The 22054-nt window shown below is 42.9% G+C and overlaps 2 pseudogenes; one reads left to right on the forward strand and one right to left on the reverse strand.

Annotated features, from left to right (window-relative positions):
• Window positions 1-1806: 1806 nt before the first annotated feature.
• LOC134891398 (5S ribosomal RNA) lies at window positions 1807-1925 on the reverse strand (annotated as a pseudogene).
• Window positions 1926-3288: 1363 nt separating this feature from the next.
• Window positions 3289-3407, forward strand: LOC134891399 (5S ribosomal RNA; annotated as a pseudogene).
• The last annotated feature ends 18647 nt before the right edge of the window (window positions 3408-22054 follow it).

A 22054-nucleotide genomic window follows, 5' to 3' on the forward strand; every position in this document is an offset into this window, starting at 1 on the left:
TACTCCTAGACATAATATCAAGATGTGTACCTCTGTTCCAAATGGCGCATATTTTGCAGAAACTTCTGATCTAAAGTGTAGGAGTATGAGAGAAGACAGTATCTCAAACACAGGGAGAACCTAGAAACGTCATGCCTTTGTGACGCCACAATGTTGACAGTTGTGATGTGACATTGTTTCAGTGTTAACAGGCAATGTGTTGACATTGTCATTCTAACATGTCAACATTTCATTATTGTCTAAATGATGAATGTCAACATTCCCAACTTGACATTATAACCATGTTGACATGATGAATGACGACATTATGACAATCTACATATCATACCAAACCCCTTCATTTAGTTCCTCTATCTGAAGAATGCAGAGAAGCTATGATGTAGGAACGCAGTGCAGACAGGAAACAGAAGGAAGGATTACAGTACTCTCAAACAGAATCTTATATATAAATTATATATAAATATATATATAAATATATAAATATATATATATATATATAAATTATTTGTATATATATATATATATATAAATTCATTGCTCTGTTTGTCCAGTTATGTATTCAGACACCTCTGCACCGATTGGGATGAAACCAATGTGAGGTGGACCAGTTGGATCCTGGAAAAATTTTATGGTGTGTTAGGGTTCTGGTTGGACCTCCCATTGGTGTACACTAAGCAGAACTTTGACCCGGGTGTGGTATACAAGTTAGACAGTTAAAAGATAGACAGTCATTAGGTTGACACCATATGGTCTACAGTCAAAAGTCCGACAGTCAAAAGGTTGACACAAAAAAATATTTTGTGTTATTTCGTGTTTTTAAATATTTTCCAAAATTTGTTAAATTTGTCCCCATGCTGGCTCGCCTTGCTTGCCGCACTTCGGGCTAAGTGGCTTGCTCCGCTTCGCTCTCCACAAGATTACTAAAGGTAATAGTTTGTGACATGGATAGTAAATTGAAACAAAAAAAAAGCAACAGTTGTAAAGGCATGAAAAATCCATTAAAAACATGTTGACCCTGTAAACCTATTGACCCTGCAGAAAGAAGAAAAAGAAAAAAGAAAAAAGAAAGACTCTGTGTTGGGGCACCATTTGAAAATTGTAATAAATTTATTAAAACTTAACTTTTAATTAAATAACACATAAAATAAAGGGGAAGGTTTGATACAGAAAAATGTTCAAATGCACAGAATATACATATAATAGTAACAGAATACACAGCAAAAATTATTTTTGTTTAGGTATATGTAGTATACAGATAGATTAAATTAAAGAAATCCACATAGGGAGAAAAAAGATAATATGCTGTTGTGAGTCAAACTTAATTAACAAAATCACTAACAAGAATCAGGATAAACCTGATAGGAAATTAGGAGCACCTGTGGTGAAAAATATAGAAAACAAATTTATGCCTGAGTTGATCAAAAAAATATATAAAATGAAGGGTACAGGTAAATGACATTCAAATATAATCACAAATGGTGATAATAGTAGGTGAGTACCGATCTATATACCTATTTGATCTAGATAAAAGGCACAAAAGAGTATAATTTAAGTATAATTCATAATTGAGATGTCAATTGACTAATGGTAATCTCCTGGTAGAAACTTTGTTTGCTACAGAAAGGATCCTAATGAAAAAGAACATTTGAAAGAATTTGATACCAAATGGCATTGATAGACAAACAAAATTGCAAAAAGAATTATGAATAATCTAAGGTTAACAGGAAAATAACCAAGATGAGGATATAGATTTTGAAAGTTCAGAAGTTGCTCTAACACTTCTGCTGTTTGTGATCAGAGGTTACATCTTTACTGCACCTGATATTCCCAAGTGGTCACCCAACTGGGTACTAATTAGGCTTACCAACGCTTAGCTTCCAAGATCGGATGAGATTGGGCGTTTCCGCTGAAATATGGCAGTAACTGAAACGCTAGGACACAAATGAGAGAGTGTAATAAAGAATGAGCAACATAGGGTACTTCTGCTGTCCAGTTACTAGCGCAGATTCTCTGTTACTGCGAGCATTGCAGAGAGTGGTCTCGCATCTGGATGAGAGGGTACTGAAATATAAGTGAGATAAGTAAAGAATAGGGAGGGGACCCCACCTTCTGCTGTCCACTGTCTTATACAATTATAGCGGACAGTGGATGAGAGAGGTAGGTTAGGCTCACCTATTGAAAAGAAAGAGGGTTGAGGGTAATATAGTGTAATCACACAAGGTCAGGGTTTGACAGGCTACTATGCTGAGTCAAAAGACCATTAAATTAAATAAAAAAAGGAAACTAATTTGGGCTGCATAGTGATAGTTAAGAGGTACCTAGGAGGTGCGAGGTCCTGTTATGCAGGAAAATTGCTATAAAACATATGCTTTTAAAAGGAGAAAGAAAAGATGGTTTTAGAGCAGATTAGGAATTGAGGATCAAGTTTGCAAACAAAGGAAAGAAAGAATTTGTTATATATCTACTGTATATTAGTTAAATAACATAATAGTAGGGGTCCCAGTGGGCACATACAATACTAGGGGATACCATGAGGTGATCTGAACTATGAAAAGTTCAGCATCACTGAGCACAGACGGACCGTTTCACCAGGGTGGCTTGTTCACAGTGAACAAGCCACCCTGGTGAAACGGTCCGTCTGTGCTCAGTGATGCTGAACTTTTCATAGTTCAGATCACCTCATGGTATCCCCTAGTATTGTATGTGCCCACTGGGAACCCTACTATTATGTTATTTAACTAATATAGATATATAACAAATTCTTTCTTTCCTTTGTTTGCAAACTTGATCCTCAATTCCTAATCTGCTCTAAAACCATCTTTTCTTTCTCCTTTTAAAAGCATATGTTTTATAGCAATTTTCCTGCATAACAGGACCTCGCACCTCCTAGGTACCTCTTAACTATCACTATGCAGCCCAAATTAGTTTCCTTTTTTTATTTAATTTAATTTAATGGTCTTTTGACTCAGCATAGTAGCCTGTCAAACCCTGACCTTGTGTGATTACACTATATTACCCTCAACCCTCTTTCTTTTCAATAGGTGAGCCTAACCTACCTCTCTCATCCACTGTCCGCTATAATTGTATAAGACAGTGGACAGCAGAAGGTGGGGTCCCCTCCCTATTCTTTACTTATCTCACTTATATTTCAGTACCCTCTCATCCAGATGCGAGACCACTCTCTGCAATGCTCGCAGTAACAGAGAATCTGCACTAGTAACTGGACAGCAGAAGTACCCTATGTTGCTCATTCTTTATTACACTCTCTCATTTGTGTCCTAGCGTTTCAGTTACTGCCATATTTCAGCGGAAACGCCCAATCTCATCCGATCTTGGAAGCTAAGCGTTGGTAAGCCTAATTAGTACCCAGTTGGGTGACCACTTGGGAATATCAGGTGCAGTAAAGATGTAACCTCTGATCACAAACAGCAGAAGTGTTAGAGCAACTTCTGAACTTTCAAAATCTATATCCTCATCTTGGTTATTTTCCTGTTAACCTTAGATTATTCATAATTCTTTTTGCAATTTTGTTTGTCTATCAGTGCCATTTGGTATCAAATTCTTTCAAATGTTCTTTTTCATTAGGATCCTTTCTGTAGCAAACAAAGTTTCTACCAGGAGATTACCATTAGTCAATTGACATCTCAATTATGAATTATACTTAAATTATACTCTTTTGTGCCTTTTATCTAGATCAAATAGGTATATAGATCGGTACTCACCTACTATTATCACCATTTGTGATTATATTTGAATGTCATTTACCTGTACCCTTCATTTTATATATTTTTTTGATCAACTCAGGCATAAATTTGTTTTCTATATTTTTCACCACAGGTGCTCCTAATTTCCTATCAGGTTTATCCTGATTCTTGTTAGTGATTTTGTTAATTAAGTTTGACTCACAACTAGTGATGAGCGGGTTCGGATCCTCGGAATCCGACCCGCCCGAACTTCACCTTTTTTTTACACGGGTCAGAGCGACTCGGATCCTCCCGCCTTGCTCGGTTAACCCGAGCGCGCCCGAACGTCATCATCCCGCTGTCGGATTCTCGCGAGACTCGGATTCTATATAAGGAGCCGCGCGTCGCCGCCATTTTTCACACGTGCATTGAGATTGATAGGGAGAGGACGTGGCTGGCGTCCTCTCCGTTGTATTAGAAAAAAAAAAACTGAGTGACTTAGTTTTAATTGTGGGGAGGATTGGGGACGGGGAGCAGCTGTTAGGGAGTACAGTGCAGGGTTTTGAGTTTAATCCGTTGTTTCTCTGCCTGAAAAAAAACGCTCCACCATATCTGTGCTCACTCAGTGTGCTGCACTGCTGCATGATATATCTGTGCTGAGTGCACTGCTCACACTGCCTAATTGTGGGGACTGGGGAGCAGTTATAGCAGGAGTACAGTGCACAGTTTTGCTGACAGTGACCACCAGTCCAGTATACGTTTGTCTGCCTGAAAAACACTGTGGTGTTTTTTTTTTCTTTCTTCATGCTAGTTTGTTTAGCAGTCTGCTGACAGTGTCCACCAGGTCCGTTATACAGTATATTATATATATAATTAAGCACTAAGCAGCAGTACGGTAGGCCACGGCTGTACCTACCTCTGTGTCGTCAGTGCACTCGTCATCCATAAGTATAAGTAATACTATACTATCCATCCATCTACATTGTATACCTGTGGTGTTTTTTTTTTCTTTCTTCATAGTCATACTAGTTTGTTTAGCAGTCTGCTGACAGTGTCCACCAGGTCCGTTATACAGTATATCATATATATAAGCACTAAGCAGCAGTACGGTAGGCCACGGCTGTACCTACCTCTGTGTCATCACTCGTCGTCCATAAGTATAAGTAATACTATACTATCCATCCATCTACATTGTATACCTGTGGTGTTTTTTTTTTCTTTCTTCATACTAGTTTAGCAGTCTGCTGACACTGTCCACCAGGTCCGTTATACAGTATATCATATATATAAGCACTAAGCAGCAGTACGGTAGGCCACGGCTGTACCTACCTCTGTGTCGTCACTCGTCGTCCATAAGTATAAGTAATACTATACTATCCATCCATCTACATTGTATACCTGTGGTATTTTTTTTTCTTTCTTCATACTAGTTTAGCAGTCTGCTGACACTGTCCATCAGGTCCGTTATACAGTATAATATCATATATATAAGCACTAAGCAGCAGTACGGTAGGCCACGGCTGTACCTACCTCTGTGTCGTCACTCGTCGTCCATAAGTATAAGTAATACTATACTATCCATCCATCTACATTGTATACCTGTGGTGTTTTTTTTTCTTTCTTCATACTAGTTTAGCAGTCTGCTGACACTGTCCACCAGGTCCGTTATACAGTATAATATCATATATATAAGCACTAAGCAGCAGTACGGTAGGCCACGGCTGTACCTAACTCTGTGTCGTCACTCGTCGTCCATAAGTATAAGTAACACTATACTATCCATCCATCTACATTGTATACCTGTGGTGTTTTTTTTTTCTTTCTTCATACTAGTTTGTTTAGTAGTCTACTGACAGTGTCCACCAGGTCCGTTATACAGTATATCATATATATAAGCACTAAGCAGCAGTACGGTAGGCCACGGCTGTACCTACCTCTGTGTCGTCACTCGTTGTCCATAAGTATAAGTAATATTATACTATCCATCCATCTACATTGTATACCTGTGGTGTTTTTTTTTTCTTTCTTCATACTAGTTTAGCAGTCTGCTGACACTGTCCACCAGGTCCGTTATACAGTATAATATCATATATATAAGCACTAAGCAGCAGTACGGTAGGCCACGGATGTACCTACCTCTGTGTCGTCACTCATCGTCCATAAGTATAAGTAATACTATACTATCCATCCATCTACATTGTATACCTGTGGTGTTTTTTTTTTCTTTCTTCATACTAGTTTGTTTAGCAGTCTGCTGACAGTGTCCACCAGGTCCGTTATACAGTATATCATATATATAAGCACTAAGCAGCAGTACGGTAGGCCACGTCTGTACCTACCTCTGTGTCGTCAGTCGTCGTCCATAAGTATAAGTAATACTATACTATCCATCCATCTACATTGTATACCTGTGGTGGCTTTTAGTTGTGCGCAAAATATGGAGAACAAAAATGTGGAGGTTAAAAAAATAGGGAAAGATCAAGATCCACTTCCACCTCGTGCTGAAGCTGCTGCCACTAGTCATGGCCGAGACGATGAAATGCCATCAACGTCGTCTGCAAAGGCCGATGCCCAATGTCATAGTACAGAGCATGTAAAATCCAAAACACAAAAGATCAGTAAAAAAATGACCCAAAAATCAAAATTAAAAGCGTCTGAGGAGAAGCGTAAACTTGCCAATATGCCATTTACGACACGGAGTGGCAAGGAACGGCTGAGGCCCTGGCCTATGTTCATGGCTAGTGGTTCAGCTTCACATGAGGATGGAAGCACTCATCCTCTCGCTAGAAAAAAGAAAAGACTTGCGGCAAAAGCACAGCAAAGAACTGTGCGTTCTTCGAAATCACAAATCCCAAAGGAGAGTCCAATTGTGTCGGTTGCGATGCCTGACCTTCCATACACTGGACGGGAAGAGCTTGCGCCTTCCACCATTTGCACGCCCCCTGCAAGTGTTGAAAGGAGCACCCGCAGTCCAGTTCCTGATAGTGAAATTGAAGATGTCAGTGTTGAAGTACACCAGGATGAGGATATGGGTGTTGCTTGGGCTGGGGAGGAAATTGACAAGGAGGATTCTGATGGTGAGGTGGTTTGTTTAAGTCAGGCACCCCGGGAGACACCTGTTGTCCGTGGGAGGAATATGGCCATTGACATGCCTGGTGAAAATACCAAAAAAATCAGCTCTTCAGTGTGGAAGTATTTCAACAGAAATGCGGACAACAGGTGTCAAGCCGTGTGTTGCCTTTGTCAAGCTGTAATAAGTAGGGGTAAGGACGTTAACCACCTCGGAACATCCTCCCTTATACGTCACCTGCAGCGCATTCATAATAAGTCAGTGACAAGTTCAAAAACTTTGGGCGACAGCGGAAGCAGTCCACTGACCAGTAAATCCCTTCCTCTTGTAACCAAGCTCGCGCAAACCACACCACCAACTCCCTCAGTGTCAATTTCCTCCTTACCCAGGAAAGCCAATAGTCCTGCAGGCCATGTCACTGGCAAGTCTGACGAGTCCTCTCCTGCCTGGGATTCCTCCGATGCATCCTTGAGTGTAATGCCTACTGCTGCTGGTGCTGCTGTTGTTGCTGCTGGGAGTCGATCGTCATCCCAGAGGGAAGACGGAAGACCACTTGTACTACTTCCAGTAAGCAATTGACTGTCCAACAGTCCTTTGCGAGGAAGATGAAATATCACAGCAGTCATCCTGCTGCAAAGCGGATAACTGAGGCCTTGACAACTATGTTGGTGTTAGACGTGCGTCCGGTATCCGCCGTTAGTTCACAGGGAACTAGACAATTTATTGAGGCAGTGTGCCCCCGTTACCAAATACCATCTAGGTTCCACTTCTCTAGGCAGGCGATACCGAGAATGTACACGGACGTCAGAAAAAGACTCACCAGTGTCCTAAAAAATACAGTTGTACCCAATGTCCACTTAACCACGGACATGTGGACAAGTGGAGCAGGGCAGACTCAGGACTACATGGCAGTGACAGCCCACTGGGTAGATGTATTGCCTCCCGCTGCAAGAACAGCAGCGGCGGCACCAGTAGCAGCATCTCGCAAACGCCAACTCTTTCCTAGGCAGGCTACGCTTTGTATCACCGCTTTCCAGAATACGCACACAGCTGAAAACCTCTTACGGCAACTGAGGAAGATCATCGCAGAATGGCTTACCCCAATTGGACTCTCTTGGGGATTTGTGGCATCGGACAACGCCAGCAATATTGTGCGTGCATTACATCTGGGCAAATTCCAGCACGTCCCATGTTTTGCACATACCTTGAATTTGGTGGTGCAGAATTATTTAAAAAATGACAGGGGCGTGCAAGAGATGCTGTCGGTGGCCAGAAGAATTGCGGGCCACTTTCGGCGTACAGGCACCGCGTACAGAAGACTGGAGCACCACCAAAAAAACCTGAACCTGCCCTGCCATCATCTGAAGCAAGAGGTGGTAACGAGGTGGAATTCAACCCTCTATATGCTTCAGAGGATGGAGGAGCAGCAAAAGGCCATTCAAGCCTATACATCTGCCCACGATATAGGCAAAGGAGGTGGAATGCACCTGTCTCAAGCGCAGTGGAGAATGATTTCAACGTTGTGCAAGGTTCTGCTGCCCTTTGAACTTGCCACACGTGAAGTCAGTTCAGAAACTGCCAGCCTGAGTCAGGTCATTCCCCTCATCAGGCTTTTGCAGCAGAAGCTGGAGGCATTGAAGGAGGAGCTAAAACAGAGCGATTCCGCTAGGCATGTGGGACTTGTGGATGGAGCCCTTCATTCGCTTAACCAGGATTCACGTGTGGTCAATCTGTTGAAATCAGAGCACTACATTTTGGCCACCGTGCTCGATCCTAGATTTAAAACCTACGTTGGATCTCTCTTTCCGGCAGACACAAGTCTGCAGGGGTTCCAAGAACTGCTGGTGAGAAAATTGTCAAGTCAAGCGGAACGCGACCTGTCAACATCTCCTCCTTCACATTCTCCCGCAACTGGGGGTGCGAGGAAAAGGCTCAGAATTCCGAGCCCACCCGCTGGCGGTGATGCAGGGCAGTCTGGAGCGACTGCTGATGCTGACATCTGGTCCGGACTGAAGGACCTGCCAACGATTACTGACATGTCGTCTACTGTCACTGCATATGATTCTCTCACCATTGAAAAAATGGTGGAGGATTATATGAGTGACCGCATCCAAGTAGGCACGTCAGACAGTCCGTACGTATACTGGCAGGGAAAAGAGGCAATTTGGAGGTCCTTGCACAAACTGGCTTTATTCTACCTAAGTTGCCCTCCCTCCAGTGTGTACTCCGAAAGAGTGTTTAGTGCCGCCGCTCACCTTGTCAGCAATCGGCGTACGAGGTTACTTCCAGAAAATGTGGAGAAGATGATGTTCATTAAAATGAATTATAATCAATTACTCCATGGAGACATTCACCAGCAGCAATTGCCTCCAGAAAGTACATGGGGATCTGAGATGGTGGATTCCAGTGGGGACGAATTAATAATCTGTGAGGAGGGGGATGTACACAGTGAAAGGGGTGATGAATCGGACGATGATGATGAGGTGGACATCTTGCCTCTGTAGAGCCAGTTTGTGCAAGGAGAGATTGATTGCTTCTTTTTTGGTGGGGGCCCAAACCAACCAGTCATTTCAGTCACAGTCGTGTGGCAGACCCTGTCGCTGAAATGATGAGTTGGTTAAAGTGTGCATGTCCTGTTTATACAACATAAGGGTGGGTGGGAGGGCCCAAGGACAATTCCATCTTGCACCTCTTTTTTCTTTCATTTTTCTTTGCGTCATGTGCTGTTTGGGGAGTATTTTTTAGAAGGGCCATCCTGCCTGACACTGCACTGCCACTCCTAGATGGGCCAGGTGTTTGTGTCGGCCACTTGGGTCGCTTATCTTACTCACACAGCTACCTCATTGCGCCTCAATTTTTTTCTTCTTTGCGTCATGTGCTGTTTGGGGAGTATTTTTTGGAAGGGCCATCCTGCCTGACACTGCAGTGCCACTCCTAGATGGGCCAGGTGTTTGTGTCGGCCACTTGGGTCGCTTATCTTACTCACACAGCTACCTCATTGCGGCTCTTTTTTTTCTTCTTTGCGTCATGTGCTGTTTGGGGAGTAGTTTTTGGAAGGGCCATCCTGCCTGACACTGCAGTGCCACTCCTAGATGGGCCAGGTGTTTGTGTCGCCCACTTGGGTCGCTTATCTTACTCACACAGCTACCTCATTGCGCCTCTTTTTTTTCTTCTTTGCGTCATGTGCTGTTTGGGGAGTATTTTTTGGAAGGGCCAACCTGCCTGACACTGCAGTGCCACTCCTAGATGGGCCAGGTGTTTGTGTCGGCCACTTGGGTCGCTTATCTTACTCACACAGCTACCTCATTGCGCCTCTTTTTTTTCTTCTTTACGTCATGTGCTGTTTGGGGAGTATTTTTTGGAAGGGCCATCCTGCCTGACACTGCAGTGCCACTCCTAGATGGGCCAGGTGTTTGTGTCGGCCACTAGGGTCGCTTAGCTTACTCACACAGCTACCTCATTGAGCCTCTTTTTTTCTTTGCGTCATGTGCTGTTTGGGGAGTATTTTTTGGAAGGGCCATCCTGCCTGACACTGCAGTGCCACTCCTAGATGGGCCAGGTGTTTGTGTCGCCCACTTGGGTCGCTTATCTTACTCACACAGCTACCTCATTGCGCCTCTTTTTTTTCTTCTTTGCGTCATGTGCTGTTTGGGGAGTATTTTTTGGAAGGGCCAACCTGCCTGACACTGCAGTGCCACTCCTAGATGGGCCAGGTGTTTGTGTCGGCCACTTGGGTCGCTTATCTTACTCACACAGCTACCTCATTGCGCCTCTTTTTTTTCTTCTTTACGTCATGTGCTGTTTGGGGAGTATTTTTTGGAAGGGCCATCCTGCCTGACACTGCAGTGCCACTCCTAGATGGGCCAGGTGTTTGTGTCGGCCACTAGGGTCGCTTAGCTTACTCACACAGCTACCTCATTGAGCCTCTTTTTTTCTTTGCGTCATGTGCTGTTTGGGGAGTATTTTTTGGAAGGGCCATCCTGCCTGACACTGCAGTGCCACTCCTAGATGGGCCAGGTGTTTGTGTCGGCCACTTGTGTCGCTTAGACTGAAAATGAGTGGAAATTATGGTTATTGAGGTTAATAATACTATGGGATCAAAATGACCCCCAAATTCTATGATTTAAGCTGTTTCTTAGGTTTTTTTTGAAAAAAACACCCGAATCCAAAACACACCCGAATCCGACAAAAAAAATTCGGTGAGGTTTTGCCAAAACGCGTTCGAACCCAAAACACGGCCACGGAACCGAACCCAAAACCAAAACACAAAACCCGAAAAATTTCAGGTGCACATCCCTACTCACAACAGCATATTATCTTTTTTCTCCCTATGTGGATTTCTTTAATTTAATCTATCTGTATACTACATATACCTAAACAAAAATAATTTTTGTTGTGTATTCTGTTACTATTATATGTATATTCTGTGCATTTGAACATTTTTCTGTATCAAACCATTTTTCTGTATTTTATGTGTTATTTAATTAAAAGTTAAGTTTTAATAAATTTATTACAATTTTCAAAGTGTGCCCCAACACAGGGGTAAATTTACTAAGGTCCCGATTTTGACCGAGATGCCGTTTTTTCATCAAAGTGTCATCTCGGTAATTTACTAAACGCAAATCACGGCAGTGATGAGGGCATTCGTATTTTTTTGGAAGGTCATCCAAAAAAATACGAATGAATACACCATCGGTCAAAACGCGGCTGTTTAAGTATGAATCTCGGTCATTTACTAAGAAGTGCAAAGCAAAAAAAAAAAAAACACTGCCGTGAAAAATTACAACTCGTAAAAAAGTGCATAAAAAAACAGACCTGCTTTTTATATCCGTGATTGGATAGGCATGCACGGATCCATGAGATCCGTGCATGTATATCAGTGGGAAGGGGTGGGAAAGTGGTTATTTTTTTAAATAAAATTGCGTGGGGTTCCCCCTCCTAAGCATAACCAGCCTCGGGCTCTTTGAGCCGATCCTGGTTGCAGAAATATGGGGAAAAAATTGACAGGGGTTCCCCCATATTTAAGCAACCAGCATCGGGCTCTGCGCCTGGTCCTGGTTCCAAAAATACGGGGGACAAAAAGAGTAGGGGTCCCCCGTATTTTTAAAACCAGCACCGGGCTCCACTAGCTGGACAGATAATGCCACAGCCGGGGGTCACTTTTATATAGTGCCCTGCGGCCGTGGCATCAAAAATCCAACTAGTCACCCCTGGCCGGGGTACCCTGGGGGAGTGGGGACCCCTTCAATCAAGGGGTCCCCCCCCCAGCCACCCAAGGGCCAGGGGTGAAGCCCGAGGCTGTCCCCCCCATCCAATTGGCTGCGGATGGGGGGCTGATAGCCTTTTTTGAAAATGAAAATATATTGTTTTTAGTAGCAGTACTACAAGGCCCAGCAAGCCTCCCCCGCATGCTGGTACTTGGAGAACCACAAGTACCAGCATGCGGCGGAAAAATGGGCCCGCTGGTACCTGTAGTACTATTACTAAAAAAATACCCAAAAAAACACAAGACACACACACCTTGAAAGTAAAGATTTATTACATACATCCACACAAACATACATACATACTTACCTTATGTTCACACGCAGGTCGGTCCTCTTCTCCAGTAGAATCCAAGGGGTACCTGTTGAAAAAATTCTACTCACCAGATCCAGGGTCCCAGGCTCCTCGTAGCATCCTTTTGTAATCCACGTACTTGAATAAAATAACAAAACGGAGACCCGAGCCACGAACTGAAAGGGGCCCCATGTTTTCACATGGGACTCCTTTCCCCGAATGCCAGAAACCCACTCTGACTTCTGTCTAAGTGGGTTTCTTCAGCCAATCAGGGAGCGCCACGTTGTAGCACTCTCCTGATCGGCTGTGTGCTCCTGTACTGAGTGACAGGCGGCACACGGCAGTGTTACAATGTAGCGCCTATGCGCTCCATTGTAACCAATGGTGGGAACTTTCTGCTCAGCGGTGACGTCACTTTAGGTCAACCGCAGGGCAGAAAGTTCCCACCATTGGTTACAATGGAGCGCATAGGCGCTACATTGTAACACTGCCGTGTGCCGCCTGTCACTCAGTACAGGAGCACACAGCCGATCAGGAGAGTGCTACAACGTGGCGCTCCCTGATTGGCTGAAGAAACCCACTTAGACAGAAGTCAGAGTGGGTTTCTGGCATTCGGGGAAAGGAGTCCCATGTGAAAACATGGGGCCCCTTTCAGTTCGTGGCTCGGGTATCCGTTTTGTTATTTTATTCAAGTACCTGGATTACAAATGGTTGCCCCGAGGACCCTGGGACCCTGGATCTGGTGAGTAGAATTTATTCAACAGGTACCCCTTGGATTCTACTGGAGAAGAGGACCGACCTGCGTGTGAACATAAGGTAAGTATGTATGTATGTTTGTGTGCATGTATGTAATAAATCTTTACTTTCAAGGTGTGTGTGTCTTGTCTTTTTTTGGGTATTTTTTTAGTAATAGTACTACAGGTACCAGCGGGCCCGTTTTTCCGCCGCATGCTGGTACTTGTTGTTCTCCAAGTACCAGCATGCGGGGGAGGCTTGCTGGGCCTTGTAGTACTGCTACTAAAAACAATATATTTTCATTTTCAAAAAAGGCTATCAGCCCCCCATCCGCAGCCAATTGGATGGGGGGGGACAGCCTCGGGCTTCACCCATGGCCCTTGGGTGGCTGGGGGGGGGGGACCTCTTGATTGAAGGGGTCCCCACTCCCCCATGGTACCCCGGCTAGGGGTGACTAGTTGAATTTTTGATGCCACGGCCGCAGGGCACTATATAAAAGTGACCCCCGGCTGTGCATTATCTGTCCAGCTAGTGGAGCCCGGTGCTGGTTTTAAAAATACGGGGGACCCCTACTCTTTTTGTCCCTCGTATTTTTGGAACCAGGACCAGGCGCAGAGCCCGATGCTGGTTGCTTAAATATGGGGGAACCCCTGTCATTTCCCCCCCCATATTTCTGCAACCAGGATCGGCTCAAAGAGCCCGAGGCTGGTTATGCTTAGGAGGGGGGACCCCACGCAATTTTTTTTTTGATTTTACACTGTTTAATTTAAAAAAAAAAAAAATGAACCCCAGCACGGATCACACAGATCCGGCCGAGATTCATTTTTAAAAAGTCGGCAGTGTTTTGCTAATCACTGCCGTAAAAAAAAAAAAAAAAAACACGAATGACATCGACATCGGAACAAAAGAAAAACCCGAATACGACAGCTTAGTAAATTAGTCGTAATAAATTCAAAAAGTTGCAGTTTTACACTTTCGATGTCATTCGTGATTGAACTTTGACCTGAAACGGGAAAATACGAATCTTAGTAAATTTACCCCACAGAGTCTTTCTTTTTTTCTTCTTTCTGCTCAATTATTACTGACTCTGGGAGCACCACTAACCTATAACAATTTTTAGATACCTTTTTTAAGGATCTTTAAGCTCAGTATTGTTGGTTAGTTTGAGCAGTTTTCTACAATTTCTGTACAAACCTATGTTCATCACTACTATAATCTTCCTGTGCGGAACCAAACCAAATCTCTCTGTTAACCTATTGACCCTGTCAACCTTCTGACTGTCAAAATTTTGACCCTGTTGACCTTTTGACTCTGCTGGACTTTTGATCATGTTGGACTTTTAACTGTATGGTGTCGACCTAATGACTGTCTATCTTTTAACTATCAACTGCCTCCCCTTTGACCCAGGGAGCCTGTTCTGAGCCTTCCACTGGGTGGATTTGGACAAAAACTTTACAGAGTGGTAACGTTGGATCCCAAAAGAAAGTACTAAGAGGTTGAGGTCCTGATTGGACATCCCGTTGGTGTATGCTGGGAAGAAATTTGACCCAGGGAGCCTGTTCTGGGCCTGCCTGATTTGGAAGAAAAATGTTATGAACTGTAATAACTGACAGAAATAACCATAACTCAATGACCTGAAATAACTGACAGAAATGGAGGTGGGAAGACAAAAAGCATTATGTACTCAAAAACCTTGGAATAGCAGCAATGATAAAAGAAGGAAAACTTTAAACCCATCTCACAATTTAAAAGTGATTATAAAACTGAACAGAAAGGAAAGCTGGCGTCACCCCAAAAACAAAAACGACACTGGGCAGCCACTCATGGAAGAGCAGCTAAGCTGCTAATTTAAAAAAAAAATGTTGACAGTTACATCCAACTCATTGATAACTTAAGAACTTGAAAAGTTAAACCTGGGCAACGCTGGGTACTTCAGCCAGTCACTACATAAAGTACAGTGCATGCTGTCTCAGTATGCTATAACCTGAGCAGAGGGAGAATAGAACTGCATTTTTGCACTTACATAATGAAACAGACACTGTGTAAAAATAGAACCACACATTGGGCCTGATTTAGTGCTTTATGTAACTACAGCTAAAAGATGCAATTTTGAACATTGTCAAAACCATTTTGTACTGCATGGAGAATAGGTTTAAACTATACAGGCAGATATAGAGTTGGGAACAGGCGCTTCTATGAAGAGTTGTGGAGGATGTGGTGCAGGCGTAGTCAAGCACTTCCCTTATCCCATCCAATCTTACCTCCAGGCATTGGCGTGTTGCTCAGATGGTCCTGGAACACACATTGGATGACTTTCTGAGGACGAGAAAGCTATTAGAGAAGACTGCTAACTCAATGGCCAAAACAGGTGATCACATCACTGGAGCAAACACCCTACTGTCACCTATTTTACATTCTCAGACCAAAGTGACAGTTCAGCCCTCCTGACAACCTGGCCAGTCTATGGGTAATGCCATGAGTCTTTCCTAACACTCACATGTGTGAGACAACCGTACCTATAGGAGAAGACAAGCAAGGGGGGATACACAAACCGTCTGTCCTAGCACCTACATTCACTGAACAGACATGACTTACAATAGTCATAAGAAAAGCTCACCAAGGCCAAACTTGTCACCTTGATGGGTGTATCACCATACCTCAGTATATAGATATATTGGAAGAGAGTGCTCACACTGCCTGCTCAGTCCATTACCATAGTAACAAAGGTGCATGACCTGTGACACAATGCACCTTTTACCCATGGGTGGCTTAATGCACTTTCTTCTTCCTTCATCCTATATAGGACGTTGTCACAACTGAGGGCCTGAGCTGACGGGAGGCAGCCTCAGTTGTAGGGGCTGAGATGTACCGGAACCTGGGAGGTTGTATCAGACCCCTGGACATGTAAGTAACATGAATAATAACTGCCCGAAGGCGTGACCACGACAACTTGGATAAAAGTCAATGATGTTTATTATGACAACTCCGCAACACAGCAGCAGTAAAAGAAAACGTAAAAGTCAGCAAAGAATAAATACAGTTCCTGGGTACTACAGGATGGCAGGAGCCACAGGGCACTGGTAGTGTGAGATAGTTCTTATGATCTTCTAGATGGAAAGTCCTTACCAGGCCCGACTGTAGCAATGGAGATAACCCAGGATTGTGCCAGCTGGTGTTCCAGGAAAAGCTGGGTTGCTGAAGATAAAACAGCTGCTGTGGATACTGGCTGGAACCAGACTGTTGTTAGCACGGAGTGGATACTGGCTGGAACCAGTTAAATAATAAATGAACTTGGGAGCGATGAAATATGAACTGAAATGTAGAACTTGAGAGCGGAGAAATAATAATACCGGTGGAGAGTGGTAAAGTGTAGAAAGGACACCGGCCCTTTAAGGGAAGCTGTACTCTGCTGGAAGCTGAGCTGGAAGCAGGTAATGTTGTAGCTGGAAACAGATGAATCCACAATGGATTGGAGAGTCAGGCTACACCGCAGGTGGAATGCTGGTGCGGGTCTCTATGGTGGAAGTCTTGAGACAGGAGCTGGAACCTGGAAGACAATCACAGGAGAGAGACAAACAGGAACTAGGTTTGACAACCAAAGCACTGACGCCTTCCTTGCTCAGGCACAGTGTATTTATACCTGCAGCAAGGAAGGGATTGGCTAGGCAATTATGCAGATTATCAATACTGAGAACAGATTGGTGGAAATGATCAGCTGACAGAATCCAAGATGGCTGCGCCCATGCAGACACTTGGAGGGAAGTTTGGTTTGTAATCCATGTGGTAATGAAAACAGTAATGGCGGCGCCGGCCACCGGAGACAGGAGGCGCCAGGCTGACAGATGCACATCCAACCACGCGGACACAGCGGAGGCCGCGGCTGACGTAATCGCCACTCAGACACTCTGCATGCAGAAGTTCAGGGACGGCGGCGGAGGCCGCGGGAGACGCCATGCCAGGTGTAATATGGCGTTTACTGTGACAGCGTCCCAGAGTGACAGGAGAGGATACAGGAATGTACACATCAGGATAACAGATGGGATCCGGTCCTGGAGCGCTGAGCCAGCCTTAGGAGGCATCTGATGGGTAAGAAATGGCGTCCGGATACCCGGATCGTGACAGACGTGCCCTATCTGTCACTGAGCTTTACAAATACCAAAGTGCCACCGCTTTCTACTGTGTCACCACTACTTGCAGATCCCACTGCCACCAATGCATGTATATAATCCCATGCAAAGCCAATACACCACATGCTACCTCTTAGTAACATGCTCCCCGCTGGATCTGTATCATACTGCATGAGTTATGCTGCATTAATCCTGTGATGTCTCACACCCTGTCATTCTACCTGGGTAATAAACCAAAGGCCTGGTTAAACTAATCAACATGTGGACTGACCTCAAATCACACACTGCTGCCCCCTATAGCAACATAGTTCTGCCAATAGAATATACATAAGTCCTCCCTCACAGCAGCATAGTCAGGATAGTATATACCACCCACTCTAGACTAGATGACATCACATGGGCCCTACAACTGACCACCTTGTGAGGAACACAAACTATAGGCTATGGTACTTATAGATGTGACACTGTTCATCTTTCAAATGAGCCGTGAATAGTGTGCCATAGTGTCCGCTTATATAGGTGTTATGCACACCAGTGCCAGCAGGAATGTACTGGTGTCTGAACGGAGAGGGATGCAAAACAATTTAACTCACAGACAGAGATATACCAAGCAAATGGATGATCGGGCGCTTTCAGGTGCTGTGTCTCTAATGCTGCTGCTACAATAAATTGGGGGTAGTCACACCCCAACTATACATCAAAGAAAACCAAAGAAAGAAATAGCAGCGCTACTGGTAATACATAAAATTCTAATGAAAAGGATTGAGTGAAAAAATACTTCAATTTAATAAAACATAAATTTAGGCCTCAATAAAACATTGGATCTAAGATCCATATATAGCAAGTTAAAACATGACAATTGTGAATTAGCATGTGTGGGTCAATATATTGTGACTGCCTATCATAGCACTATCCGTTCCTATTCATACAACTGGATTAAGTGGCAGATGGGGACAGACTAACAGTGTAGTCACACCAGTACACGTTACCCAACGACCGCTAGAGGAGTAGTCCCTTAAGAGTGTCTCTGTTGTTGTAGCTCATAAACCAGCCAGGTTCGGGATCCTCATTTGGTGCGGTGTCCTCTTCATAGAGATGGGGCAAAGGTGTCTCTGGTAGTTGGATAATTGTCCCGTATTTTCCTCTGCAGTTGGCAAAGTCCAGTTTTTGGTCCGGATAGATTGAAATGGCAGCAAATAGCACACTTGGTGACCCAGGTAGCCTCCTCCTGACGCGTTTCACTGCAAGCAATGCAGCTTTATCAAAGGTGACTTGGGTGGGCTACTGGCAGGGTATTTATACCCTAGATGATTATCAAACACTATGCAGCTGTTTCACTCAATCCTTTTAATTAATCTCATTAATGATAAAATCAATTGTATAATCCCACTAACAATTCTACTATGTTCCTAGGACAGACTCAGACATATACTTTATCATTTTGATATAAATGAAATAAAAAAAATGAATATATTTACCAAAATCGGACCTCTACTTAAAGAAGTACTTCCGGGTCAAGGGGACGTCTATTTACATAGATCATATTCACCTTCCAATTCTTGTTCCATATAGTTAAAATGTTTAATTCACCCCAATCCTAGTGCAGGCATACTGGCGCTGCCATACCATGTATATAAAGAAATTTCGCTACGATCTAAAGCCTAATGCTCTGATCGTGTAATCACCAGCGGTATCTTACTTCCACCATTATGTGCGGCGGAACTAGTCTCGCGGCAGCATCCGTCTAGCGGTTCTCATGTCTAACAATACCCTGGTGCCTCTGGGATTTGTAGTTTGATGTGTAGTGCATATCTAAACAGAATCAGCCTTCCCGTTGGCATGACAACCCGCAATCGGATCTTTTCATATTTTAAAACCAAAAGTAAACAAACACATTTTGAGAACCATTGAGAGGAGATATACTAATTCCTTTCTTCATTATCTCTTTCCCTACCCCTCCCCCTTTCAAATGCACCTCGATTTGTGATACTTGTTCTTAACATATTTCTAAGGATCAATCCCTAATTGGATTGTTTCACGTTTCTACACTCATGATGGTATATCTATAGTTATCCTTCACTAGATGTTAATTGTTTTCATACATTAATATATTCTATAGTCCATATAGACCAAACTATAGGAAGGAAAGTATATAAGTGTGAGGGACATGAACTCACACCTTGTTATTCCCTACACAAAAATATCCATTGGTATACTTTTCCCATGAGATCTAGGTATTATAACGGGAATGGAGACTTATTTCCAATTAGGGTGTTTCCATTTCTTACTTTTAATCTAATTTATTTCCATTGATATTATTTATGATGTTGTTTGATATATGATTTATATTCACATTTCATTTGTCCAGTAGGAATATTAATCCTATTTCTATGTAAAGAGGGAGTGGGAGGGGGGAAAAAATGAGGGAGCAATGAGAAAAGGGGAGTGAAAAAGGGAGAAGAAGCCAAATTAAAAGAAGAAAAAAAGAAAAGAAGAAGAGAAAAGAGAAAAAAAGAGAAAAAAGGAGAAAAAAGGAGGGGGTCTAGGGGAGAGCAAAGAAGGCGGCCAAGCACATCCCATTGTTGAGGATGTAATATATCCACAGAGAACACTTTATATCTTAGAAACAGAATTTTCCAAATCCAATCTACGTGTCCCAATCTTATCTCCAATAGAAATCCACATTGGTTTTTAGGGATACTAGGTAAAGAGAGCACTAACCAACCATTATTATTTATACCTTTTTATACCTTTTTGGTTTATTATATACTCCTTCTCCTATATCTGAGATATTCAGATCACGGTATTCAGTTCTACGGTCTCATTAAGGCCCTCGGGAAATATACTGTTCATCTGGTACATCCAAAAGACCTCCTGTCTACATAATCTTTTGTATCTATCACCCCCACGAATGGTATATGATATATGTTCTAGGCCGAGGAGTTTTAAACATTTTGGATCTCCATCATGATTGTCACAATAGTGTTTAGAAACACTATGTGTCATGAATTTTTTAATAATATTCCTCCTATGCTCTAGAAACCGTGTTTTAAGTGCTCGGGTTGTACGTCCGATATATTTTTTATTGCAACCACAGACCAACATATATATAACATATGGAGTGTCGCAGTTAATAAAACTAGCAATTTCCACTGGTTTCTCAGTTATTGTGACCATAATTTCTTTTGTTCTGTTCAGAATATAATTGCAGGTTATACATTTGTTTCTCCCGCATCTATAGCAGCCTTTTATTCTAGTTTGATGGTCCTCCAGCCAGTTCTTATTCCCACTTGTGTCTTGCGAATTATCTTTAATAGTTTTAAGATAACTGGGAGCTAGTAGATTTTTTAAAGATTTATTTTTACGGTAAATGAATCTTGGATTTGGGTCCAGTATTATGGACAATTGTGGATCTTGTCTTAAAATCCCATAATTTTTTGAGACTATATTCCTAATCTCCAAGTGGCAGCTATTATAAGTCGAAATGAATGCTATCTCATCCATTTGGCTCAGCTTATCTGTCTTCTTAGTTTTGGGTGCTAGGAGATCCTCCCTTCTTCTCTGTCTGACTTCCTCCAAGGCTGATTTGATAAGTGATTTTGGGTAGCCTCTATTGATGAATGCTTCCATCATAGTTTTGGCTTGTTCGTCGAAGGAAGTGAGGTCAGAGCAGTTCCTGCGTAAACGCAGGAACTGGCTTTTTGGAATACTTTTTTTCCAAGGCAGATAATGACTGCTTTTAAAATGTAAATAGGCATCTGTCCCCACCTCCTTCATGTAATTAGTGGTAAAAATTCTGTTTTCCCTGATCTCCAAGGAGACATCCAAAAAATTGATTCTGTGCGGGTGATAGGTGTGGGTAAAAATTAAATTAAATGAATTTAAATTTAAATGTGAAACAAAATTAGAAGCAGATATTGCGTCCCCATCCCAAATAATAAATAAATCATCTATGTAACGGCCATAGAGAACCAGGGCCGCGCCGAGGTCGCCCCCCCACATGAGTTCGTCTTCAACCTCACCCATGTAGAGGTTAGCATAACTCGGCGCGAACCGGGTTCCCATGGCCGTACCCATCACCTGTAAATAAAACGTGTCCAAAAACGTGAAATAATTGTGCTTTAATATATATGAGATAGAATCCAAAATGAATTTTTGATGCAAATCAGTGAGGTCTCCATCTCTCGCAAGTTTTTTTGCTATTATATTAATCCCCAAATCGTGTGGGATATTAGTATATAAGCTTTGGACATCGAGTGTAAGGAACCCATATGAATCTCTCCACTCGATGTCCTTTACTAAATTTAAAAAATGTGTCGTATCCTTAATATGTGATTTAAGTGAAGTGACCCTTGGTTGTAAAAAAATGTCAACATAATGTGAAAGGTTGGATGTGAGGGAACCCACCCCCGAAATTATAGGGCGACCAGGAGGTGCAGTGAGTGACTTATGAATCTTGGGAAGATGATAGTAAACGGGGACAGTGGGATGTGAACTGAACAAAAATTTGAATTCCTCCTTGGTGATCAGGTTATCACTTAGAGCTTGACCTAATAATTCTTAGAATTATTAGGTCAAGCTCTAAGTGATAACCTGATCACCAAGGAGGAATTCAAATTTTTGTTCAGTTCACATCCCACTGTCCCCGTTTACTATCATCTTCCCAAGATTCATAAGTCACTCACTGCACCTCCTGGTCGCCCTATAATTTTGGGGGTGGGTTCCCTCACATCCAACCTTTCACATTATGTTGACATTTTTTTACAACCAAGGGTCACTTCACTTAAATCACATATTAAGGATACGACACATTTTTTAAATTTAGTAAAGGACATCGAGTGGAGAGATTCATATGGGTTCCTTACACTCGATGTCCAAAG

Source organism: Pseudophryne corroboree, chromosome 3, assembly GCF_028390025.1.
Source record: "Pseudophryne corroboree isolate aPseCor3 chromosome 3, aPseCor3.hap2, whole genome shotgun sequence".
Taxonomy (NCBI): domain Eukaryota; kingdom Metazoa; phylum Chordata; class Amphibia; order Anura; family Myobatrachidae; genus Pseudophryne; species Pseudophryne corroboree.